Raw genomic sequence first — 27,684 nt, 5'->3', positions numbered from 1 at the left:
CTCTCCGTGCTGTAAAACAACCCGGTGGGTTCGATTCCTGCATCGATCATTAATTATTGTCCACAGCAATGGCGATCATATATACTGATAATTAATGAAGCTCCTCAAATTAAACACATATAAGGCCACAGATCAAGAAATTAGTGGGAGAAGAAGCTATATATCGTCATCTTCATATTATAACACTACCTCCTTCTTTTGAGGATTTTCAGGATATCCATTCTATCCTTGAGGTCGAGGCCTGCTTTAAAGAAATCATAGACTATCGAAGACAGAGAGTGTGCAGGTGCCATACTTGGTCCACTCGAGAGACCAGAATTCGCTGTAATTGCTTGGGCATGAATACGAGGGCCAGTTGGTTAGCAAAAATAACGGTATGAACAGTTGGTAGAAAATGGTAGAGAATACACCATACAGCCATATACGTATACATATTATAGACACAGAGTATGTTAAGGCACATGGGTATTTCTTGTTGTCCTTTCTATCTTTGATTGATGAAAACCGGAGAATAATGTGGGTCATAGGGTGTTGGGCAGGTGGGAAGAGAGTAGACATGACATAAAATTATGATTCTGAGTTAACGGTGGCCCAGCCTCCAACGGACTAAGGACAGAAGAAGCGGCTAGAATTAGAAGACGTAGCGACTTGATTGAATTATGTTACCCTTTCTTTTTATTAGGGTGAGGAAGAGGAACGTTTGGCCTTTAGTGGTTTGAATTATGTGGAGACTGGAGAGTTGAAATATATATATAATATATATATATATATATAAAAGTTATTTTAATATAATAAGACAGAAATTTTCATTTTAGGCCTTGTTTGTTTTATTTAATTAGTTAAAGTATATTTATTTGAGTAAGTATTTTTTAGCTAGGCAAAACTTGATAGGATATGTGAGATTTAATGTTATTACAAATTACAAGTTATTCTGATTTACCCATCTTACAATAAAGAGAGATATTTTTGGATACCCTCGATTATAGTAGAATCTAATATATATGAATATGGTAATTAATTTATTGATTAACCAACTTATCCCTCGTTAAATACCTATTAAAATCATGCATCTATTTGTGTTTATTTGACGAACCATTACCTTCACACTGCCCAGAATGGAACTCCCTAGATTCAATGACTGTTTATTATTACTACTTAACGGACAAAATATATAATAAAATTCTTTTAATACATAACCGACATAGAAGATGTGACCATATATTATATTTCCTCCCTAAGTTGATGTCCTCCATTCCTCCTCTATTACCACATCTCTTACGTCCTTGTCCATCTCCAGATATTATGAAATCAAAATATTAGATTGTAACGGTAAATTTTTGTCGTGAATCATCAATTTGATGTGTGTAAAGAAGATCAGCACCCACCATTGACTGGTCTACATTTTTTAGGGCAATCTCCTTTAATTTATTGTAATAGTTACTTCCCCTGAATTTTAGAAAAATTAGAGAAAAACCTCCATTCCGTCATTGACGCACACAGAAAACGTTATCTGATATATATTTTTTTAAATACCGATTTTATCCTTCATTTTGAATGCTCTCAACTTTAACTATTGATATTCATCTTGGATGCTCTAAAGGGTACACCAACTTATTTACCCTTGGACAGAGAAAGAAAGTCTGAGATTTCCTTGGTGTTTTATTGTTAACAACAACTTTATGCTACTGTCCTTGGACAACCGGAATCAAAAGAAATTAATCCTACAAAATATAAATCACTCATTCCATTCCTGCACATAAATATAACTATTGATCTTATTTATCATACAATGAACATATTACTGACGTTGACGACAAAAGCTTCAGGGTTGGGACTTATCATACAATGAACATATTACTGATGTGGTCTTGATGAAGGATGGTTAAAGAGGTTGGATCACAGTGAGGTCCCTGTTCCAAGGGTGAGTTCTAGCTTCTGGTACTGCAGATAGTAGTTAAGCCTCATTATTGAATCATTTCCTTCAAAAAAATCTCAGAAATGGGTAGGACCTACTCCAAGGCTCATTCATAAGAGCTCCATGATATATACCGAGAGAGAGAACTCATAGCCTCATTGGTAAACCCTCCTATGTGAATCGAACCAACGAAATAGAGGACAAACACGACAAGAAAACACGTACATCAATTAATTAAGCAACAAAGTTTGAGAAAATATTCAAGGAAAAATAGAGGAAATATTCACTCATGACGTTGAGGAAATATCCTTCCACGGTTTTGTGTGGTTGTTGGTGGGCTGAATAGCTGAAGGAAAGGGTCTTTCCAACGTAGTTTGAAGAAGTAGCTAGTAAACCTACCAGCATATCCACAGTTCTTGCTGGTCTTCCTCTAAGCCCAATGCTTTTCGTGGAGTGGCATGTCAAAGAACAAATCCATGTAGCAATGAGCATCAACTATGAATCGAGCTTTTACTCCGTGATTTAAAAGAAGAAAGAAGTTGTGTTTCTTATATGCCTCCCCCACAAGCCTCAGTGCTTCCCAGGCTGCAATTGGGTCACTAGAAAGGAACCCACCTGATGCAGCAAGATCTAGGCACTCTTAGCTGCCTGAGACTTGGCTCCTAGCTGTGACGGATGGGACCTGAGAGGAAGAGGAAGAGGAAGGTGAAGGGTTCCCGGGGAGCTCTCATGGCGGGAACACTCCGATGGCTAAGTTAGAACTCTTGAGGAAACTCAAAGAAGACACAGAGAGTTAAGAGTGTGAAAGTGCTAGCTTCAATACTTTAGCTTCGTGAGGGTTGGGATCCTTGTATACCGAAGCTCGGCCACATCAGGCGTAACCGCCACTGCCCTAGCCGTTACCACCAGGGTAGGGGTAGCAGGTGCAGGCTGCTGCTACAGGTTGCTATTACAAGGTATGGACTCGATAGGCGTGCCATGCTTTTAAGCGACGGCAGGCAGAACGCTGCCTGGCAAGTGATCCGAGCATTGCCACCGGATCTGGTAGGTACAAATGTCAGGCAAGCATGGATGTAAGGCAGATCTCCCCGCAGTCTTCCGAGCTACCATACACCGAACCACCTAGGGCAGATTTACCTTGCATCGAGGTGCCCGCACTAGAGGCAAGCCTTAAGCAAGTTCGAACAGGAATCTCGATGATGCTGCCCCAGTTAGACAGTTTTGTATGCCCTTAGCTTCAATCAAAATGATGTACTTTATGAGTTTATTGTAAATGAATAAAAGTGCATATTTGATTCATGTTCCCTTTGTATGTTTCTGTGTAATACCTTTAAATTGGACACTTAATGAGACTCATGTTATTTTAGAATGTTCATAGCCAGTGGACCGGTCTAGGGAGACCTATCTTGACAAGGCTGACAATGTGGTGCCACCAAGTCGGTTGGGGTGGCTTGTCTCAGCTACCGGGGTGAGACCCCAGGCACATACAGTGTGGGATTAATTGAATCTTTGAACTGGACCAGATTTCCAGTATTACCCTGGACCTTGGAGATTGATGGGCAAAATTGGAAAATTACACCTGACCCCTAGACTCGATTATGATACTGCACTAGGTGTCGGATTAGGTTGTCTTTGATATACTAATCAGCGAGATCTTTAGCGGGGGTCAAAACCCGGGTATGTTGGGATAGTCTGAGAATTCATTTGAGTGGGTGATCATAGTGTCAGGATCAGCACCTTTGTCGGACAAAGGTAATGATCGGGGATGCACTCTCACTGATGGAAACCAAGACTGCCGGCAGTCGATTTCAATCGTTGAAATTTGATTTGCAAAATATATTTTATATGAGATATAAAAGTATATAAATTATGGTTTTGCAATGATTTGCAAAAGGTTTTAATTCCCGGGATCCATGAGAGAGTGCAACACTGTTCCTTGCAGCCGAGGGAGAGGTCCTCTCTTGTCGGGCAGTGTATGATCATTATGGGCTGAGAGGTTAAGTGTAAGACCATTGAGGATAATACCTGATGGGCTAATCTTGCATCTGCCCACAGTCCTTGGGTGTTACAAGGTGGCTTGTCCCAAGGACCACTTAGGGTAAGTGTTGGGCCCATAGAGCTCATCTGATGGGTTTCAGGGGGTGCACTGTCCATAACAGTGTATTCAGCCAAGCCTTGTAACAAAGGCTGGGCTGAACCCATGTGGCTGATGTGTAGATCAAGGTTTGGGTCCCATGCCTTACAAGGAAGCCCAACTGGGCAATAGTTTGGAAGGCTTAATGAACACATAACCCTAAATGGGCTTTAAGCCCATTTCGAACTGGGCTAATTTGATTAGTCTTTAAGGGGCGAATTCTGAGATAAGACCAACTGATAGGATTGGGCCCACACCCTATCCACTCAGAGAGCCCAAGATCTAAATGAGATTTAGATTTGAAACCCTCTTAATTAGATTAGGAACTGGCTAATCTAATCTACAAATAAGATAAGGATTATCCCTTATCTTAAAGGGATTTCTAATCCAGATATGATTTGGGTTAGCAACTCCTAATGGGATTAGGAGCTGATCCCTTTAATTCTATAAAAGGAAGAGGGGGCGGTAGACTTTAGACACAACATCCAACACACAGACAACCAGCAGTCTTGTCTTCAGAGCTGAGATCACAGAAGAAAGAATTCTGCACCCTGCAAATTCTCTTTAGCCGCCTCCTTCCTGCAGCCGCCGCCTATAGCAATTCGATCTCCATTCCTTGGGAGAAATCAAGATTGGATCTTGATTCCAATGTTTTGGAGAAAAGATTGGTAGGAGTTGTATTCACAAGCTGTCTAGGTGATTCTTGGGAAGAATCAGGTTCTTAGGAAGGACACTACTGATTCTGCTCCACCTTCCACTGTGCCATCTTCGGTGGGAGCAGATTTTGGTTTCTACCTTGGGCGTGAACACCTCCATTGAGAGATATTATTTCTCTGTATCAGGTATTATCTCTCTCTCCTCCTTTTGGTTCAGATCTGGTTCAGTTTATGGTTCAAGAATGATCCTTGAAAATATAATTTTCTAAATAGGGAATTCAATTCCCAGTTGAAGGAAAAGAAAAATTTTTGAAATTCGCCCCCTTTATTCCACAATCTTGGGCGTCCATATGATGGATTTCCTATCCCTTTAGTGGTATCAGAGCCAGGTTCAAATCTTGAACCATTCTGTTTCATATCTGAACCTGCACAAATAGGGAGAAGGCGTTCTACCTAATTTGCGCAAATATGGGTTTTGGGAAATTTGTTCCCAAAACAGATGGGCAAATAATCTAAAATTAATTTTAAATAAATCTGATTATTATTAGGAATAGTTCTTTATAATTTTCTTGATTTATGGGTTGTTCGTACAAGAGGAGATCGAAATCTTGGTTTGCATAGGGAGAACTGCAAGATTTGCAATTTATTGAATTTATTTATTACATTTGGTCTGTAAATATTTTTTTTTAATTCTAGACCCATTGTATAGGCATTCGATCTGATGTAATAATTAATATAAATAGGATTTCTATTTATTTATTTTTTAATTTTGGATCGACGATGGCGGCGCAAAGAAGGAGATTTCGCAGATGGGAGATTCGCTATCTGCGATTTGTAGTTTAAGAAATTGCAATCTGTGATCTAACCTCTGTTTTACAGGATGGAGTGTGCGAATAGCCTTGATTAACTGATTATTGTTTTTCGTTTATCAGTTATTTAATTTCAGATTATTTTCTTAAATTAAGGATTTAATTAAAAATCAAACCCTAGACCCATTCGAACAAAGATTGGTTCAAACTGTTTGGACGAATTCTAGGGTTTAATCAAGGCTGAAAGTCAGCCCTAATTTTCCCACTAATGGGCCTAAGGATTGATATTTAATTAAATGGTTAATTCGGCCCAGCCTATAAAGGCCCAGTTTTAAATAGTTAAAACTGCAAAAGCCCATTTTAAAGGATAAAGCTATATGGGCCGAACTGGGTAACCCTAATTCAGCCCATATACCTAGATAATATTAATGGTTAATATTATAGAATTTTAACGGGCTTCCAACGGGCCTTACAGATAATTAATTGATTTGATCAATTTATCCCTGCATGAGATGTATGGATGTGTGATGTGCTGCGTACATGGGCCATAAGTGCTTGGCCCATGCTCATTCGACAATGGCTCTTGCGCACACCATGGCTGAATGCACATCATTGCCATGGTGTCCCTTTTGGTCATGGATGACCTCCCTCAGTGGTGGGCCCCACACCTCATCAAGAGGTTACGTGCAGAACCCTAGCCGATTTATTGCCCACCGAAATCTAGCTTTATGAAAGTCAGTGGGAGCCACTTTGGTTTGACCTAAATCAAACTATGGCGTAATTTTTGTTCCCTCCAACTAATATGAGTGCTTGTGATAGGGAGATTCATATGATGAACTCTCTAAAGGCCTTCCATCATTAGCATGAGGATGGGTCATTTAGTAATGAAGAAATGCACCAGAAAATGGGCTATCCATTTGCTGTTGGGCTTGTCTGAGTGTTTCATAAGATGATAGGTGCGTCATAGACCGATGTGGGAGGGGCTTCACCCGAAAATGGGAACTCTCTCACGGTACCTTGGCATTCATGAATATGATGGGTAAGCACTCTCTGGATAGAAAGGTTTACCTGAAAACGGCTCTGAACCTTTTTTGACAGAGGCCAAAGGGAAAACTCATATGATGAGTGGATGTGATCCTTCACAGAAAGGTGGTGGGGTTATGCAGCTGAAACAGTTGGCTCCATGCACCCTATGTGATTTCCCACATTTCCAGAGACAACCCGTAGTCTCTGTCACTGAGAAAGGAGGGAAATCTCAGAGATGAATAAATGGAAATGGATCGTAGATTAAAAGCCATATCTATGAAATGAACATGAATCAAATTAGGTTGTGGACTGATGTTTGCTCTTTTATCAGAAAATGGCAAACAGATCTTTTGCAAAACTTCTTGATGACAAGAAGCTTAAGGGCACAAACTATGCCGACTGGTATAGGAACCTTATGCTGGTCCTAGCTTCAGAAATGCTAGACAAAGTGGCAAAGAATCCTGCCCTAGAGCGTCCGGGTGACAGGGCTTCCGAGGCCCGAAGGAGAGACTATCAGGAATGGGAGGAGAAAAACTCCCTAGCCCGGTGTTACATCATCGCCTCCTTGGACAACCCAATACAGAGGCAGTTCGATCAGATCGAACATGCCAATGACATATTGGACAGCCTGAGGATGATGTATGAAGAGCAGAATCGTTCAACTCGGCAAAATGTCTTGAAGCAGTTCATGACCACTCAAATGTCCAAGGGCCAACAAGTTCATGACCATTGTCTTCGGATGATGGGTTACATCAATGAACTGGAGGCTCTTGGATCTGGGCTGGACCTCGCAACCCAGATTGATGCTATCCTTAATTCTTTGCCTCCTTCCTTTAATCCGTTCATCATGAACTATAACATGAACAAGTTGAATGTCAGCTTGCAAGAGCTCAGCAATATGTTACAAAGAGTTGAAGAACTGATTAAAAAGGATGAGCCTGTAGCTATGCTTGTTGAAACTAGCAAAGCGGGCAAGAGAATTGTCCTGCCTACCTGGAATCCAAGAAAGGTAATTTTGAAACTTGTGTTATAGAAACCAATTTATTGGTAGTTTCTACGTCCTGGTGTATTGACTCCGGGGCTTCAACTCATGCGTATAACTCACTGCAGGGGTTCAAGGTAAGCAGAAGGCTGAGTGAAGGAGAAGTCACTCTCTACTTGGGGACTACTGCAATTGTTGCAGTCGCAGCAATAGGAACCGTGGAGTTAATTTTTAGAGAAGGAAAAGTTGTACTGAAAGATTGTCTTTATGTACAAAACTTAAGAAGAAATTTGATTTTTGTTTCAAAACTGTGTTCAGATGGTTATTCTGTCTTCTTTAATAATACAATTACTATTAAAAGAAATAACAAATTCATCGCATACGGGGAACTAGAGAACGGTCTCTATGTTCTACATCCTTCTCTAGAAACTAACATAACCGAAACTACGTCGGCTGAAATCCCCAAGAAAAGAGCCCGTCATACAGTTAATCCCACGTGTCTGTGGCACTACCGACTTGGCCACATCGGTGTTGACCGAATCACAAGGTTGGTAAAGGATGGTCCTTTGGATTTTCTAACTGTAGAAGATCTTCCCACCTATGAGCCTTGCCTACAAGGCAAGATGATGAAACGGCCATTTAACAATAAGCCTGAAAGATGTACAGGCACACTTGACCTAATACATACTGATGTATGTGGTCCCCTAAGTGTTAGGACACGGAATCAACACATGTATTTCATCACTTTCACAGATGATTTCTCACGATATGGTTACGTGTACCTAATGAGACACAAGTTTAAATCCTTTGAAAAGTTCAAAGAGTTTAGACAAGAGGTCGAGAAATAGTTGGGGAGAGAAATTAAAGCCCTTCGATCTGATCGAGGTGGCAAATATCTCTCTAACGAGTTCAGGGACAACTTAAAGGACAATGGGATAGTATCACAATTATCTCCTCCTGCTACAGCACAACTTAACGGTGTTTCAGAGAGGAGGAATAGGACCTTATTGGATATGGTCCGGTCACTTCTCATACACTCAAAGTTACCCACATCCTTAAGAGGTTACGCATTAGAGACTGCGATTTACGTGCTGAATCGGGTTCCAACCAAATCGGTTCCGAACACTCCATATGAACTTTGGACCGGAAAGAAACCAAGTGTCAGACACTTGAAGATTTGGGGTTGTCCAGCACATGTTAAAAGAACGAGTGCTGACAAATTGGAATCCAAAACCAGTCGTTGCCTATTTGTAAGCTACCCAAAAGGCTCTGTAGGTTACCTTTTCTATGACCCAAGTGAGCAGAAAGTGTTCTGCAGTCGAAATGCCCAATTCTTGGAGACTGATTATATCCTGGACACCCATCGTCAGGAAATTGTTCTTGATTAGGAGAGCTCAGGAGCAGTGGGAGATGTCCCACAAGTTCCAGGTAGTGACCAACCTAGAAGATCCACTCGGGTATCCAGGCCACCAGTCCGTTATGGTTATGACCAGGATAGTTACCTGGTGGAAACCTTAACAAGTGAGGAGGATCCCGTGACTTACGCGGAAGCTATGTTGGACATAGATTCCCAGAAGTGGGTCGAGGCCATGAGAGCAGAGATGAACTCAATGGAGACAAATGGAGTCTGGACTCTAGTAGATCCGCCCTCTGGGGTAAAAGCAATCGGTTGCAAATGGATTTACAAGAGGAAGAAGGGACCCGATGGTAGGGTTTAGACCTTCAAAGCTCGTTTGGTGGCGAAAGGGTACACTCAGAAAGAGGGCATCGATTATGAGGAAACCTTTTCGCCTGTGGCCATGCTTAAATCCATTAGGATCCTGCTAGCTGTAGCAGCATACCATGATTTTGAGATTTGGCAAATGGATGTCAAAACTGCATTCCTGAATGGAGATCTTACTGAAGATATCTATATGCAGCAGCCGCAAGGCTTCATAGCTGTGGGTTAGGAAAACATGGTGTGTAAACTTAATAGATCCATTTATGGACTTAAGCAAGCTTCTAGAAGTTGGAACATCCATTTTGACTCTGCCGTCAAATCGTTTGATTTCGAACAGAATCCGGATGAACCCTGTGTTTACAAGAAGTACAGTGGAGATAAGGTTACCTTCTTGGTTCTGTATGTAGATGACATTCTACTCATTGGGAATGATGTAGGAATGTTGACTATGGTGAAAGTATGGCTTTCACAGCAATTCACCATGAACGATCTTGGAGAGGCCTCTTATATACTGGGTCTTCGACACAATAGAGATAGATCGAAGCAGATAATAGGATTATCCCAATCTGCCTACATTGACAAAATAGTCAAAAGATACATTTGGAAAACTCCAAGAAAGGAAATGTTCATTTCAGGCATGGAGACACTCTCTCCAAGAAGATGTCTCCCAAGACTACTGAGGAGATTGATGGCATGAAAGACATTCCCTATGCCTCTGCCATAGGGAGCATCATGTATGCCATGCTGTGCACTCGCCCTGACATTGCTCAGGCAGTGAGTGTAGTAAGCAGATTTCAGGCCAACCCAGGTCAGGAGCATTGGACTGCTGTGAAAAACATACTTAAGTACATTCAAAGGACAAAAGAGTTTTGTCTAGTATTCGATGGTAGATCACTACAGATCCAAGGGTATACAGATGTCGATTTCTAGTCAAATCCAGATGATAGAAAGTCTACATCTGGATATGTTTTCACGATAGGATCGTGTGTTGTTTGCTGGAAAAGCAACAATCAGTGGTCCACTACAAACTTCATGACCGAGGCAGAGTACATTGCCGCAAGTGAGGCTGCCAAAGAAGCCGTGTGGATGAAGAAGTTTGTTCACAGGTTAGGAGTAGTTCCGTCCAGCACATCACCCATCCCATTGTTGTGTGACAACAATCGAGTTATTGCTCAGGCTAAGGAGCCACGAGCCCACTCGAAGTCGAAGCACATCGTTAGGAAGTACCATATACTGAGGAAGATTGTTGGTAGAGGGGACGTCCTGATTCAAAAGGTAGCATCAGCGGAAAATGTAGCAGACCCATTGACAAAGCCACTATCACAGAAAGTGTTTGAGAAACACGTTGAAAGCATGGGACTCCGGCTAGTACCTGATTGGACCTAAGTGCAAATGGGAGCTGTTAGACAGTATTGTATGCCCATAGCTTCAATCAAAATGATGTACTTTATGAATTTATTGTAAATGAATAAAAATGCATATTTGATTCATGTTCCCCTGGTATGTTTCTATGTAATACCCTTAAACTGGACACTTAATGAGACTCGTGTTAGTTTAGAATGTGCACAGCCAGTGGGTCGGTCTGGGGAGACTTATCCTGACAAGGCTGACACTGTGGTGCTACCAAGTAAGTTGGGGTGGCTTGTCTCAGCTACCGGGGTGAGATTCTAGGCACATACAGTGTGGGATTAATTGAATCTTTGAACTGGACCAAATTTCCAGTATTGCCCTGGACCTTGGAGATTGATAGGGAAAATTGGAAAATTACACCCGACCCCTAGACTCGATTATGATACTGCACTAGGTGTCGGATTAGGCTGTCTTTGATATACCAATCAGTGATATTCTTACCGGGGGTCAAAACCTGGGTATGTTGGGACAGTTTGAGAATTCATCTGAGTGGGTGATCATAGTGACAGGATCTGCCCCTTTGTCGGACAAAGGTAATGATCGGGGATGCACTCTCACTGATGGAAACCAAAACCGCCGGCAGCCGATTTCAATCATTGAAATTTGATTTGCAAAATATATTTTATATGAGATATAAAAGTATATAAATTATGGTTTCGAAATGATTTGCAAATGGTTTTAATTCCCAGGATCCATACTTGAGAGAGTGCAACACTGTTCCATGCAGCCGAGGGAGAGGTCCTCTCTTGTCGGGCAGTGTATGATCATTATGTGCTGAGAGGTTAAGTGTAAGATCATTGAGGATAATACCTGATGGGATAATCTAGCATCTGCCCACAGTCCCTGGGTGTTACAAGGTGGCTTGGCCCAAGGACCCCTTAGGGTAAGTGTTGGGCCCATAGAGCCTGTCTGACGGGTTTCAGGGGGTGCACTGTCCATAACAGTGTATTCGGCCAAGCCTTGTAACAAAAGCTGGGCTGAACCCATGTGGCTGATGTGTAGATCAATGTTTGGGTCCCATGGCATACAAGGAAGCCCAACTAGGCAGCAGTTTGGGAGGCTTAATGAACACATAACCCTAAATGGGCCTTAAGCCCATTTTGAACTGGGCTAATTTGATTAGTTTTTAAGGGGCGAATTCTGAGATAAGATCAACTGATAGGATTGGGCCCACACCCTATCCACTCAGAGAGTCCAAGATCTAAATGAGATTTAGATTTGGAAACTTCGTAATTAGATTAGGAACTAGCTAATCTAATCTACAGATAAGATAAGGATTATCCCTTATCTTAAAGGGACTTCTAATCTAGATATGATTTGGGTTAGCAACTCCTAATGGGATTAGGAGCTGATCCCTTTAAGTCTATAAAAGGAAGAGAGGGCGGTAGCCTTTAGACACAACATCCAACACACAGACAACCAGTAGTCTTGTCTTCAGAGCTGAGATCACAGAAGAGAGAATTCTGCACCCTGCAAATTCTCTTTAGCCACCTCCTTCCTGCAGCCGCCGCCTATAGCAATTCGATCTCCATTCCTTGGGAGAGAAATCAAGATTGCATCTTGATTCCAATCTTTTGGAAAAAAGATTGGTAGGAGTTGTATTCACAAATCGTCCAGGTGATTCTTGGGAAAATCAGGTTTTTAGGAAGGACACTGTTGATTCTGCTCCACCTTGCACTGCGCCATCTTCAGTGGGAGCAGATTTTGGTTTCTACCTTGGGCGTGAACACCTCCATTGAGAGATATTATTTCTCTGTATCAGGTATTATCTCTCTCTCCTCCTTTTGGTTCAGATCTGGTTCAGTTTATGGTTCAAGAATGATCCTTGAAAATATGATTTTCTAAAAAGGGAATTCGATTCCCAGTTGAAGGGAAAGAAAAATTTTTGAAATTCGCCCCCATTATTCCACAATCTTGGGCGTCTATATGATGGATTTCCTATCCCTTCAACCAGGATAGTTACCTGGTGGAAACCATGACTATTGAGGAGGATCACATGACTTACGCACGGAACCTATGTTGGACATAGATTCCCAGAAGTGGGTGGAGGCCTTGAGAGCAGAAATGGACTCAATGGAGACCAATGGAGTCTTGACTCTAGTAGATCTGCCCTCCGGGGTAAAAGCAATCGGTTGCAAATGGATTTAAAAGAGGAAGAAGGGCCCCGATGGTAGGGTTGAGACCTTCAAAGCTCGTCTGGTGGCAAAAGGGTACACTCAGAAAAAGGGCATCGATTATGAGGAAACATTTTCGCCTGTGGCCATGCTTAAATCCATTAGGATCCTGCTAACTATAGCAGCATACCATGATTATGAGATTTGGCAAATGGATGTCAAAACTGCATTCCTGAATGGAGATCTTACGAAAGATATCTATATGCAGCAGCCGCAAGGCTTCATAGCTGCGGATCAGGAAAACATGGTGTGTAAACTTAATAGATCCATTTACGGACTTAAGCAAGCTTCTAGAAGTTGGAACATCCATTTTGACTCTGCCATCAAATCATTTGACTTCGAGCAGAATCCGAATGAACCCTGTGTTTATAGGAAGTACAGTGGAGATAAGGTTACCTTCTTGGTAGGAATGTTGACTATGGTAAAAGTATGGCTTTCACAGCAATTCTCCATGAAAGATCTTGGAGAATCCTCCTATATACTGGGTCTACGACTCTATAGAGATAGATTGAAGTGGATAATAGGATTATCCCAATCTGCCTACATTGACAAATTAATCAAGAGATACAGCATGGAAAACTCCAAAAAAGGAAATGTTCCTTTCAGGCACGGAGTCACTCTCTCCAAGAAGATGTCTCCCAAGATATCTGAGGAGATTGATGAAATGAAAAACATTCCCTATGCCTCTACCATACGGAGCATCATGTATGCCATGTTGTGCACTTGTCTAGACATTGCTCAGGTAGTGAGTGTAGTAAGCAGATTTCAGGCCAACCCAGGCAGGAGCACTGGACTACTGTGAAAAAATTACTTAAATACCTTCGAAGGACAAAAGAGTTTTGTCTAGTATTCGATGGTAGCACACTACAGATCCAAAGGTATACAGATGTCGATTTCCAGTGGGATCCTGATGATAGAAAGTCTACATCTGGATATGTTTTCATGATAGGATCGTGTGCTGTTTGCTGGAAAAGCATCAAACAGGGGTCCACTGCAGACTCCACGACCGAGGCCGAGTACATTGCCACAAGTGAGGCTGCCAAAGTAGCCGTGTGGATGAAGAAGTTCGTTCACGAGTTGGGAGTAGTTCCATCCAGCACATCACCCATCCCATTGTTGTGTGACAACAATGGAGCTATTTCTCAAGCTAAGGAGCCACGAGCCCACTCGAAGTCGAAGCACATCGAGAGGAACTACCATGTACTGAGGGAGATTGTTGGTAGAGGGGACGTCCTGATTCAAAAGGTAGCATCAGCAGAAAATGTAGCAGACCCATTGACAAAGCCACTATCACAGAAAGTGTTTGAGAAACATGTGGAAAGCATGGGACTCTGGCTAGTACCTGATTGGACCTAAGTGCAAGTGGGAGCTGTCAGACAGTTTTGTATGCCCTTAACTTCAATCAAAATGATGTACTTTATGAGTTTATTGTAAATGAATAAAAGTGCATATTTGGTTCATGTTCCCTTGGTATGTTTCTGTGTAATACCCATAAACTGGACACTTAATGAGACTCGTGTTAGTTTAGAATGTTCAAAGCCAGTGGGTCGGTCTGGGGAGACTTATCCTAACAAAGCTGACTTTGTGGTGCCACCAAGTCGGTTGGGGTGGCTTGTCTCAGCTACCGGGGTGAGACCCTAGGCACATACAGTGTAGGATTAATTGAATCTTTGAACTGGACCAGATTTCCAGTATTGCCCTGGACCTTGGTGATTGATGGGCAAAATTGGAAAATTACACCCGACCCTTAGACTCGATTATGATACTACACTAGGTGTCGGATTTGGCTGTCTTTGATGTACCAATCAGTGAGATCCTTAGTGGGGATCAAAACCTGGGTATATTGGGATAGTCTGAGAATTCATCTAAGTCGGTGATCATAGTGACAAGATCAGCCCCTTTGTCGGACAAAGGTAATGATCGGGGATGCACTCTCACTGATGGAAACCAAGACTGCCGGCAGCTGATTTCAATCGTTGAAATTTGTTTTGCAAAACATATTTTATATGAGATATAAAAGTATATAAATTATGGTTTCGAAATGATTTGCAAAAGGTTTTAATTCCCAGGATCCATACTTGAGAGAGTGCAACACTGTTCCTTGCAGCCGAGGGTGAAGTCCTCTCTTGTCGGGCAGTGTATGATCAGTATGGGCTGAGAGGTTAAGTGTAAGACTATTGAGGATAATACCTGATGGGCTAATCTTGCATCTGCCCACAGTCCCTGGGTGTTACAAGGTGGCTTGGCCCAAGGACCACTTAGGGTAAGTGTTGGGCCCATAGAGCCCATCTGATGGGTTTCAGGGGGTGCACTGTCCATAACAGTGTATTCGGCCCGGCCTTGTAACAAAGGCTGGGTTGAACCCATGTGGCTAATGTGTAGATCAATGTTTGGGTCCACGCCATACAATGAAGCCCAACTGGGCAGCAGTTTGGAAGGCTAAATGAATACATAACCCTAAATGGGCCTTGAGTCCATTTCGAACTGGGCTAATTTGATTACTCAATAAGGGGCGAATTCTAAGATAGGATCAGTTGATAGGATTGGGCCCACACCCTATCCACTCAAAGAGTCCAAGATCTAAATGAGATTTAGATCTGGAAACTTCCTAATTAGATTAGGAGATGGTTGATCTAATCTGCAGATAACATAAGGATTATCTTTTATCTTAAAGGGACTTCTAATCCAGATATGATTTGGGCTAGCATCTCCTAATGGGATTAGGAGCTGATCCCTTTAAGTCTATAAAAGGAAAAGGTGGCGGCAGCCTTTAGACACAACACAACAGACAACCAACAGTCTTGTCTTCAGAGCTGAGATCACAGAGGAGAGAATTCTGCACCCTGCAAATACTCTCTAGCCGCCTCCTTCCTATAGCCGCCACCTATAGCAGTTCGATCTCCATTCCTTGGGAGAAATCAAGATTGGATCTTGATTCTAATCTTTTGGAGAAAAGATTGGTAGGAGTTGTATTCACAAGCCATCCAGGTGATTCTTGGGAAGGATCAAGTTCTTAGGAAGAACACTGTTGATTTTGCTCCACCCTACACTGCGCCATCTTTAGTGGGAGCAGATTTTGGATTCTACCTTGGGCGTGAACACCTCCATTGAGAGATACTATTTCTCTGTATCAGGTATTATCTCTCTCTACTCCTTTTGGTTCAGATCTGGTTCAGTTTATGGTTCAAGAATGATCATTGAAAATATGATTTTCTAAATAGAGAATTCGATTCCCAAGTGAAGGGAAAGAAAAATTTTTGAAATCCGTCCCCTTTATTCTGCAATCTTGGGCGTCCATGTGATGGATTTCCTATCCCTTCAGTGGTATTAGAGCCAGGTTCAAATCTTGAACCATTCTATTTCAGATCTGAACCTGCGCAAATAGGGAGAAGGCGTTCTACCCAATTTGCACAGATATGGGTTTTGGGAAATTTGTTCCCAAAACAGATGGGCAAATAATATGAAATTAATTTTAAATAAATATGATTATTATTTAGAATAGTTTTTTATAATTTTCATGATTTATGGGTTGTTCGTAGAAGAGGAGATCGAACTCTTAGTTTGCGTAGGGAGAACTGCAAGATTTGTAGTTTATTGAATTTATTTATTACATTTGGTCTGTAAATAATTTTTTTTTATTTTAGACTCAATGTATAGGCACTCAATCTGATGTAATAATTAATAGAAATAGGATTTCTATTTATTTTTCATTTTGGATCGAAGATGGCGCCGCAGAGAAGGAGATTTCACAGATGGGAGATTCGCTGACTGCGATTTACAGTTTAAGAAAATGCAATCTGTGATCTAACCTCTATTTTACAGGATGAGTGTGCGAATAGCCCTGATTAACCTTTTTTTTTTGTTTTTCTTTTATCAGTTATTTAATTTCAGATTATTTTCTTGAATTAAGGATTGAATTAAAAATCAAACCCTAGACCCATTTGAACCAAAATTGGTTCAAACTATTTGGACCAACTCTAGGGTTTAATCAAGGCTGAAAGTTTGCCCTAATTTTTCCCACTAATGGGACTAAGGATTGATATTTAATTAAATGGTTAATTCGGCCCAACCTGTAAAGGCCCAGTTTTTAATAGTTAAAACTGCTAAAAGCCCATTTAAAGGATAAAACTATATGGGTCGAACTAGGTAACCCTAATTCAGCCCATATACCTAGATAATATTAATGGTTAATATTATAGAATTTTAACGGGCTTCCAATGGGCCTTACATATAATTAATTGATTGGATCAATTTATCCCTGCATGAGATGTATGAATGTGTGATGTGCTGCGTACATGGGCCATAAGTGCTTGGCCCATGCTCATTCGACAGTGGCTCTTGCGCACACCATGGCTGAATGCACATCCTTGCCACGGTGTCCCTTTTGGTCATTGGATGACCTCCCTCAGTGGTGGGCCCCCACACCTCATCAAGAGGTTACGTGCGGAACCCTATCCGATTTAAGGCCCACCGAAATCTGGCTTTATGAAAGTTAGTGGGAGCCACTTTGGTTTGACCTAAATCAAAATAGGGCGTAATTATTTGTTTCCTCCAGCTAATATGAGTGCAAGTGATAGGGAGATTCATATGATGAACTCTCTAAAGGCCTTCCATCATTAGCATAAGGATGGGTCATTCAGTAATGAGGAAACGCACCAAAATGGGCTATCCATTTGCTGTTGGGATTGTTTGAGTGTTTCATAAGATGATAAGGGCGTCATAGACCGATGTGCGAGGGGCTTCACCAGAAAATGGGAACTCTCTCACGGTACCTTGGCATTCACGAATATGATGAGTAAGCACTCACTGGACAGAAAGGTTTACCTGAAAACGGCTCTGAACCTTGTCTAACAGAGGCCAAAGGGAAAACTCATATGATGAGTGGATATGATTCTTCACAAAAAGGTGGTGGGGTTATGCAGCTGAAACAGTTGGCTCCATGCACCCTATGTGATTTCCCACATTTCTAGATACAACCCGTAGTCTCCATCTCTGAGAAAGGAAGGAAATCTCAGAGATGAATAAATGGAAATGGATCGTAGATTAAAAGCCATATCTATGAAATGAACATGAATCAAATTAGGTTGTGGACTGATGTTTGCTTTTTTATCAGATAATGGCAAATGGATCTTTTGCAAAGCTTCTTGATGACAACAAGTTAAGGGCCCAAACTACACCAACTGGTACAAGAACCTTATGCTGGTCCTACCTTCTAAAAAACTGGACAAAGTGGCAAAGAATCCTGCCCCGGAGCATCCGGGAGACAAGCCTTCTGAGGCCCGAAGGAGAGGCTATCAGGAATGGGAGGAGAAAAACTCCCTAGCTCGGTGTTACATCATCGCCTCCTTGGATAACCCAATACAGAGGCAGTTCGATCAGATCGAACTTGCCAAGGACATATTGGACAATCTGAGGACGATGTATGCTGAAAAAATGGTAGGATCCATCTAATGGACGTCAAGAAAGGTGCGGAATGGGGGGGGCGAATTTCAAAAAAATTTCATACCTTCTTCCAACTAGGAATCATATTCCCTAAATTTAGATTACATTATTCAAGGATTCTATTTGAACCACAAACAAACCAGATCTGATCCAAAAGGAAACTGGAAGGATTATATCTGATCCGGAGAAATAATATCTCCCAAAGTTGGAGTTCACACCCAAAGAAATAACCAAGATCCGCTCCTGCTAAAGATGACACAACTGTGGATGGAACGGAACCAGCAGGGTGCGTCTTACACACTGGATTCTTCTCAAAAACCCTTTGGAAACCTTGAACACCGAATCCTAGTGTCTTTCTTGCAAGACTATTGTCAAAAACTGCTTTCTTGACTTCCTGTTGCTGCAAAGATCCAATCTTCCAACAGGTAGTGGCGGCGGCTGAAGGAGGAGAAGTCCAGGGATGAAGAGGGCAGAACTGTCTCTTCTCTCTAGAGTCTGTGAGAGATCAAATCTCATATTGTAGGATGTGTTTCTTGCTTACTGAAACCCCCTAGTTCGAAATCTGATATTTCTGCTAGGGTTTTCTCCTCTTTCTTCTTGATTAAGAAACCTCCCAATATTTTGGGAGTTATCCCAATCCAAATCAATATTTGGATAGAGGTTAATCTTAATCCTATATGCAGATTAAGTTAGTTAACTCTTGATCTTATCAGGAGGTTAACAAATTCAAATATAATTTGAATTTGGTCTCTTAAAGTGGTTAAGGTCAAAGACCCAATCCTTTTACTAACACTAATCTCAGATTCGCCCTATGAACTGGTGATCATATCAACCCAATTCGAAATGGGCTTTTGGCCCATTAAGTGTTCAGTGTTTAACTAGTTTCCAACCTGCTGCCCAGTTGGGCTTCTTTGTATGGCGTGGGACCCAAGCATTGATCTACACACCAGCCACATAGGTTTGGCCTAGCCTTTATTACAAGGCCCAGCCAAATTCACTGAAAGACTCAGTGACCCGCTTGAGCCCGTCACATGGACCCTATGGGCCCAACACATACATTAAGTGATCCCTGGGCCAAGCCATCTTATAAAATCCCAGGGACTGTGGGCAGGTGCAAGATTAGCCCATCAGGTATTATCCTAAATGGTCTTACACTTAACCTCTCAGCCTTTAATGATGAAGCACTGCCCGACAAGAGAAGACCTCTCTCTCGGCTGCAAGGAACAATGTCACACTCTCTACTCACATGGATCTCGAGAATTAAAACCTTTTGCAAATCTTTTGAAACCGTACATATATATATATATATATATATATATTTCTTAATTTTGCAAAACAAAATTCCAACGATTGAAATCAACTCCCGGCAGTTTGGTTTCCATCAGAGAGAGTGCATTCCCGATCATTACCATTGTCCGACAAAGGGGCTGATCCTGTCACTATGACCACTCACTCAGATAAATTCTCAGACTTCCCCAACATGTCCAGGTTTTGACCCCCACTAAGGATCTCACTGATTGACACATCAAAGACAGCCCGATCTGACACCTAGTGATGTGTCATAATCGAGTCTAGGGGTCAGGTGTAACTTTCCAGTTTTGCCCATCTGTCTCCAAGGTCTAGGGCAATACAGGAAATCTAGTCCGGTTCAAGGGTCCAAGCAATCCCATACTGCAGGTGCCTTGGGTCTTACCCTGATTGCCGAAACAAAACATCCCAACACTTGGTGGCACACCAGTATCAGCCTTGACAGGAAAAATCTCCCCAGACTTATCTAATGGCTGTGAACATTTAAAAATAACACAAGTTTCTATAAGTGTCCAGTTTTAGGGTCTTACACAGAATTATACCAAACAACATGAATCAAATATGCACTTTAATTTATTTCCACTAAATAACAAAAGTACATCAAATCCGATTGAAGCTAAGGGCATACAAGACTGTCTAACAGTATGAAGAGCAAAATTGTTCTACTCGGAAAAAGATCTTGAAGTAGTTCATGACCACTCAAATGTCCAAGGGCCAACAAGTTCACGACCATTGTCTTCGGATGATGGGCTACATCAACGAACTGGAGGCTCTTGGATCCGAGCGTACTAGAAGTGACCGGACCATGTCCAACAAGGTCCTATTCCTCCTCTCTGAAACACCGTTGAGTTGTGGTGTAGCAGGAGGAGCTAGTTGTGACACTATCCCATTGTCCTTTAAGTAGTCCCTGAATTCGTCAGAGAGATACTCGCCACATCGATCTGATCGAAGGGCCTTAACTTCTCTCCCCAACTGTTTCTCGACATCCTGTCTGAACTCTTTGAACTTTTCAAAGGATTCAGACTTGTGTCTCATTAGGTACACGTAACCATATCATGAAGAATCATCTGTAAAGGTGATGAAGTACACGTGTTGATTCCGTGTCCTAACACTCAAGGGACCACATACATCAGTATGTATTAGGTCAAGTGTGCCTCTAGATCTTTTAGGCTTACCGTCAAATGGCTGCTTAGTCATCTTACTTTGAAGGCAAGGCTCACAAGTGGGAAGATTTTCTACGGTTAGAAAATCCAAAGGACCATCGTTTACCAGTCTTGTGGTTCGGTCAATACCCATATGGCCAAGTCGGTAATGCCAGAGGCACGTGGGATTAATTGTATCATGATTCCTTTTCTTGGGATTTTCGACCGACGTAGTTTCGGTTAGGTTAGTTTCTAGAGAAAGATGTAGAACATAGAGACCATTCTCCAGTTCCCCGCATGCGATGAATTTGTTATTCCGTTTAACAGTAATCATATTACTAAAATAAACAGTATATCCATCAGCACACAGTTTAGAAACAGAAATTAAATTTCTTCTCAAGTTCTGTACATAAAGACAATCTATAGGTACAAGGACTCCTTCTCTAAAAACTAATTCTACGGTTCCTATCGCCGTAGCTACAACACTTGCAGTCGTTCCCAAGAATAGTGTCACCTCGCCATCACTCAATCTTCTGCTAACTTTGAACCCCTGCAGTGAGTTACATGCATGAGTTGAAGCCCCGGAGTCAAAACACCAGGACACAGAAGTAACTAACATATTAGTTTCTATGACACAAGTTTCGATGTTACCTTTCTTAGATTCCAGGTAGGCAGGACATTTCCTCTTCCAGTGGCCGGTCTGTTTGCAGAAGTGACAGACATCCGACGCCTTGTTCTTCTTTTGCTTCTTGGGTTTGGCAGCTTTCTTCTGGGGCTTCTTTGCCTTTCTCTTTTTCTTGTCCAATCTGTTAGTTTCAGCAAGCATAACCACAGGCTCATCCTTCTTTAAAAGATCCTCGGCCCTCTGCAACATATTTCTGAGTTCCTGGACACTGACATTCAGCTTATTCATATTGTAGTTCATAGTGAACACATTAAAGGAAGAGGGCAAAGAATTCAGGATGGCATCCACTTGCGTGCCAAGATCTAGCCCGGATCCAAGAGCTTCAAGTTCATTAATGTATACCATCATCCGAAGACAATGGTCATGAACTTTCTGCCCCTTGGACATCTGCGCGGTCATGAACAATTTCAGGACCTTCTATCGAGTAGAACGATTATGCTCTTCATACATTGTTCTTAGACTGTCCAATATGTCTTTGGCTAGTTCGATCTTATCAAACTGCCTCTGTATTGAGTTGTCTAATGAGGCAATGACAAAGCAGCGGGCTAGGGAGTTCTTATCTTCCCATTCTTGGTAGTCCCTCCTCCGGGCCTCAGAAGCCCTATCACCCGGACGTTCCAGGGCAGGACTTTTCACCACCTTATCTAACTTTTCAGAAGTTAGGATCAGCATAAGATTTCTGTACCAGTCGGCATAGTTTGGGCCCTTAAGCTTGTTATCATCTAGAAGTTTTGCAAATTGACCGTTTTCCATTTTCTAAAAAAATAGCAAAAACGTTAGTCCACAACCTTAGTTTGATTCATGTTACCTACATAGATATGACTTTTAATCTATGTTCCATTCCCATTTATTCATCTCTGAGATTTTCCCTCCCTTCTCAGTGACGGAGACGACGGAATGTCTTTGGAAATGTGGGAAATCACATAGAGTGCGTGAAGCCAACTATTTCAGCTGCATAACCCCACCACCTTTCTATGACGGATCATATCCACTCATCAAATGAGTTTCCCTTTGGCCTCTGTCAGACAAGGTTCAGAGCCGTTTTCAGGTAAACCTTTCTATCCAGTGAGTACACACCCATCATATTCTGGTTACGCCAAAGTACCTTGAGAGAGTTCCCATTTTTTGGTGAAGCCCCTCCCACATCGGTCTATGACACCCCTATCATCTAATGAAACACTCTAATAGATGCAACAGCAAATGGATAGCCCAATTTTATGGTGCGTTTCCTCATTACTGATGGACCCATCATTGTGCTAATGATGGAAGGCCTTTAGAGAGTCCATCAAATGGATCTCCCTATCACAGGCACTCATATTTGCTTGGAGGGAACAAAAATTACGCCCTAGTTCTAATTTAGGTCAAACCAAAGTGGCTCCCACTGACTTTCATAAAGCCAGATTTCTGGTGGGCCTCAATCGGCTAGGGGTTCTGTACGCACCCCTTTTCAGGGTTGTGGGGCCCACCAAGTGGAGAGGGGTCATCCAATGACCTTAAGGGACACCATGGCAATGATGTGCATTCAGCCATGGTGTGCGCAAGAGCCACTAACAAATTAACATGGGCCAAGTGCTTATGGCCCATGGTCACAGTACATCATACATCCAAACATCACATGTAAAGGAAGAATTGATCCAATCAATTAACTACTATAAAGCCCATCGAATGGCCCATTTAAAACTTAAAGCATTAACAATTAATTTTTACTAGGTGTATGGGCTGAATTGTAGTTAGCAGTTCGACCCATACAGCTTTTCTCATAACAATGGGCTTTTGCAGTTTTAACCCTTTAAAATTGGGCTTTATAGATGGGCCGAATTAATCCCTGTAATTGAACATCAGATTTGGAATAATCAGTGTGAGAAAAAATGGACTGAAAAACAGCTCCCTTCGAATCTCAAATTTGGTCCAAACAATTTTGGTCCAATCTTGTCTGAAATGGTCCAAAACCGATTTTCAATTCAAGAATTAATTCAAGAGAGATCTGAAATTAATAATTTTTTTATTTTAGACAATCACAAATCAAAAATATGGATTGTTCATACCACCTGCAAAATAGAGGTTAATCACAAAAGTTACAGTTTCATAAACTGTAAATCGCAATATGCGATTTCTCCATCTGCAAATCTCCAGCGCCGCCATCTTCTTCCTTTTTCTTTAATCAAGAAAATAAATAAAAAACATAAATCCTATTTATATTAATTAATTACATTCTTGATCAAATCCTATACATTCAGTCTAGAAAAATAAAAAAAAATTATTTACAGACCGAATAATAATAAAAGGAAGAAAAAAGGGTGCGCAGACTATCTGTGCCAAATCTGCACTGCAATCTCCAGGTTCGAACAGTCCATTAAATAAATAAATAAATAAAAAACAATTCTAAATAAATTTTTGGATTTAACAAAATTAATTTTAGATCAGATCTGATTTTCTTTTGGTTCAAGATTCGAACCTGTGGCTCTGATACCATTGAAAGAATGGTAGGATCCATCTAATGGATGCCAAGAAAGGTGCGGAATGGGGGGGGCGAATTTCAAAAAAAATTCCTACCTTCTTCCAACTGGGAATCATATTCCCTAAATTTAGAATACATTATTCAATGATCCTACTTGAACCATAAACAAACCAGATCTGAACCAAAAGGAAACATGAAGGATTATACCTGATCCGGAGAAATAATATCTCCCAAAGTTGGTGTTCACGCCCAAAGAAGTAACCAAGATCCGCTCCTGCTGAAGATGACACAATTGTGGATGGAACGGAACCAGCAGGGTGCGTCCTACACACTGGATTCTTCACAAGTACCCTCTAGAACCTTGAACACCGAATCCTAGTGTCTTTCTTGCAAAACTATTGTCAAGAATTGCTTTCTTGACTTTCTGTTGATGCAAAGATCCAATCTTCCAACAGGTAGTGGCGGCGGCTGAAGGAGGAGAAGTCCAAGGACGAAGAGAGAAGAACTGTCTCTTCTCTCTGGAGTCTGTGAGAGATCAAATCTCAGATTGCAGGATGTGTTTCTTGCTTACTCAAACCCCCTAGTTCGAAATCTGATATTTCTGCTAGGGTTTTCTCCTCTTTCTTCTTGATTAAGAAACCTCCCAATATTTTGGGAGTTATCCCAATCCAAATCAGTATTTGGATAGAGGTTAATCTTAATCCTATCTACAGACTAAGTTAGTTCACTCCTGATCTTATCAGGAGGTTACCAGATTCAATCTAATTTGAATTTGGTCCCTTAGAGTGGATAAGGTCAAAGTCCCAATCCTTTTACTAACACTAATCTCAGATTCGCCCTATGAACTGGTGATCATATCAGCCCAGTTCGAAATGGGCTTTTGGCCCATTAAGTGTTCAGTGTTTAACTAGTTTCCAACCTACTGCCCAGTTGGGCTTCTTTGTATGGCGTGGGACCCAAGCATTGATCTACACACCAGCCACATGGGTTCGGCTCAATCTTTATTACAAGGCCCAACCGAATTCAATGAAAGACTCAGTGACCCCCTTGAGCCCATCACATGGACCCTATGGTCCCAACACTTACATTAAGTGGTCCCTGGGCCAAGCCATCTTATAAAAACCTAGGGACTGTGGGCAGGTGCAAGATTAGCCCATCAGGTACTATCCTAAATGGTCTTACACTTAACCTCTCAGCCCTTAATGATCAAGCACTACCCGACAAGAGAAGACCTCTCTCTCGGCTGCAAGGAACAGTGCCGCACTCTCTACTCACATGGATCTCAATAATTAAAGCCTTTTGCAAATCTTTTGAAACCGTACATATACATATATATATATATATATATATTCTTAATTTTGCAATACAAAATTCCAACGATTGAAATCAACTCCCAGCAGTTTGGTTTCCATCAGAGAGAGTGCATTCCCGATCATTACCATTGTCCGACAAAGGGGCTGATCCTGTCCAGTCACTTCTCATACACTCAGAGTTACCGACATCCTTTTGGGGTTACGCATTAGAGACTGCGATTTACGTGCTAAATCAGGTTCCAACCAAATCGGTTCCGAATACTCCATATGAACTTTGGACCGGAAAGAAACCAAGTGTCAGACACTTGAAGATTTGGGGTTGTCCAGCACACGTTAAAAGAACAAGTGCAGACAAGTTGTAATCCAAGACCAGTCGTTGCCTATTTGTAAGCTACCCAAAAGGCTCTGTAGGTTACCTTTTCTATGACCCAAGTGAGCAGAAAGTGTTCTGCAGTCGTAATGCGCAATTCTTGGAAACCGACTATATCCTGGACACCCATAGTCAGGAAATTGTTCTTGATGATGGAGACCTCAGGAGCAGTGGGAGATGTCTCACAAGTTCCAGGTAGTGATCAACCAAGAAGATCCACTTGGGTATCCAAGCCACCAGTCCATTATGGTTATGACTAGGATAGTTACTTTGTGGAAACCTTGACTAGTGAGGAGGATCCCGTGACTTATGCGGAAACTATGTTGGACATAAATTCCCAGAAGTGGGTGGAGGCCATGAGAGCAGAGATGGACTCAATGGAGACCAATGGAGTCTGGACTCTAGTAGATCCGCCCTTCGGGGTAAAAGCAATCGGTTGCAAATGGATTTACAAGAGGAAGAAGGGCCCCGATGGTAGGGTTGAGACCTTCAAAGCTCGTTTGGTGGCGAAAGGGTACACTCAAAAAGAGGGAATCGATTATGAGGAAACCTTTTCGCCTGTGGCCATGCTTAAATCCATTAGGATCCTGCTAGCTGTAGTAGCATACCATGATTTTGAGATTTGGAAAATGGATGTCAAAACTGCATTCCTGAATGGAGATCTTACTGAAGATATCTATATGCAACAGCCGCAAGGCTTCATAACTGCGGGTCAGGAAAACATGGTATGTAAACTTAATAGATCCATTTATGGACTTAAGCAAGATTTTAGAAGTTAGAACATCTGTTTTGACTTTGCCGTCAAATCGTTTGACTTCGAGCAGAATCCGGATGAACCCTGTGTTTACAGGAAGTACAGTGGAGATAAGGTTACCTTCTTGGTTCTGTATGTAGATGACATTCTACTCATTGGGAATGATGTAGGAATGTTGACTACGGTGAAAGTATGGCTTTCACAACAATTCTCCATGAAAGATCTTGGAGAAACCTCCTATATACTGGGTCTTCGACTCTATAGAGATAGATCGAAGCGGATAGTAGGATTATCCCAATCTTCCTACATTGACAAAATAGTCAAAATATACAGCATGGAAAACTCCAAGAAAGTAAATGTTCCTTTCAGGCATGGAGTCACTCTCTCCAAGAAGATGTCTCCCAAGAATTCTAAGGAGATTGATGGCATGAAAGACGTTCCCTATGCCTCTGCCGTAGGGAGCATCATGTATGCCATGCTGTGCACTCGCCCTGACTTTGCTCATGCAGTGAGTGTAGTAAGTAGATTTCAGGCCAACCTAGGACCTAAGCATTGGACTGCTGTGAAAAGCATACTTAAGTACCTTCAAAGGACAAAAGAGTTTTGTCTAGTATTCGATGGTAGCTCACTACAGATCCAAGGGTATACAGATGCCGATTTCCAGTCGGATACAGATGATAGAAAGTCTACATCTGGATATGTTTTCACGACACGTGGTCCGCTCTTGGAGTTCGCCCATGGCATAGAGGCGACTGGGTCTTATTGTGCCAAGGTCTTTGTTAGCTCGGCATTTTGGCCCTTAAGCCCTGAGAGTGACTCGTCTATTCAGTTATTTATAGGTCTTCTAGGGTTTCAAGCTTGTATGTTCCTTCCACGAGTACTCGCTTTACTCGGTAGGGTCCTTCCCAGTTTGGACCAAGCTTGCCAATGCTGGGCTCAGGCACCATAACCTTACGGAGAACCAGGTCGCCAACACAGAGAGTCCACTTTTTGACCTTGGTGTTATAGTACCGAGCTACTCTTTGCTGGTAGGCCGTGGTCCTAATGTATGCGAGGTCCCCATTCTTCGTCAAGCAGGTTGAGGTTGGTACGTAGCTTGTCGTCATTTGCCCTGCCATCATATGCTTCTAATCTCAGCGAAGGAACTTCAATCTCGGCTGGAATGACTGCTTCGATGCCGTATGTGAGGTTAAAGGGTGTTTCTCCTATGGCAGTCTTTTCCATAGTACGGTAGGCCCATAATACACTGGGCAGCTCATTCGTCCACAATCCCTTAGCTCGGTCCAGCCACACTTTTAGTCCTTGAAGGATTGCCCTGTTCATGACTTTCGTTTGACCATTTGCCTGAGGGTGCGCTATTAAGGTGAAGTTCTGCTGAATTCCCAT

General features: G+C 41.9%; 1 pseudogene; it reads right to left on the bottom strand.

Annotated features, from left to right (window-relative positions):
* Nucleotides 1-1,580: 1,580 nt before the first annotated feature.
* On the bottom strand, nt 1,581-27,684 carry LOC148861188 (gibberellin 20 oxidase 2-like; annotated as a pseudogene).

The sequence above is a fragment of the Nelumbo lutea genome, chromosome 4 (genome assembly GCF_056320005.1).
Source record: "Nelumbo lutea isolate HS-2025 chromosome 4, American lotus-T2T, whole genome shotgun sequence".
In the NCBI taxonomy this organism is placed as follows: Eukaryota; Viridiplantae; Streptophyta; class Magnoliopsida; order Proteales; family Nelumbonaceae; genus Nelumbo; species Nelumbo lutea.
This window is presented reverse-complemented; position numbering and strand designations above follow the sequence as displayed.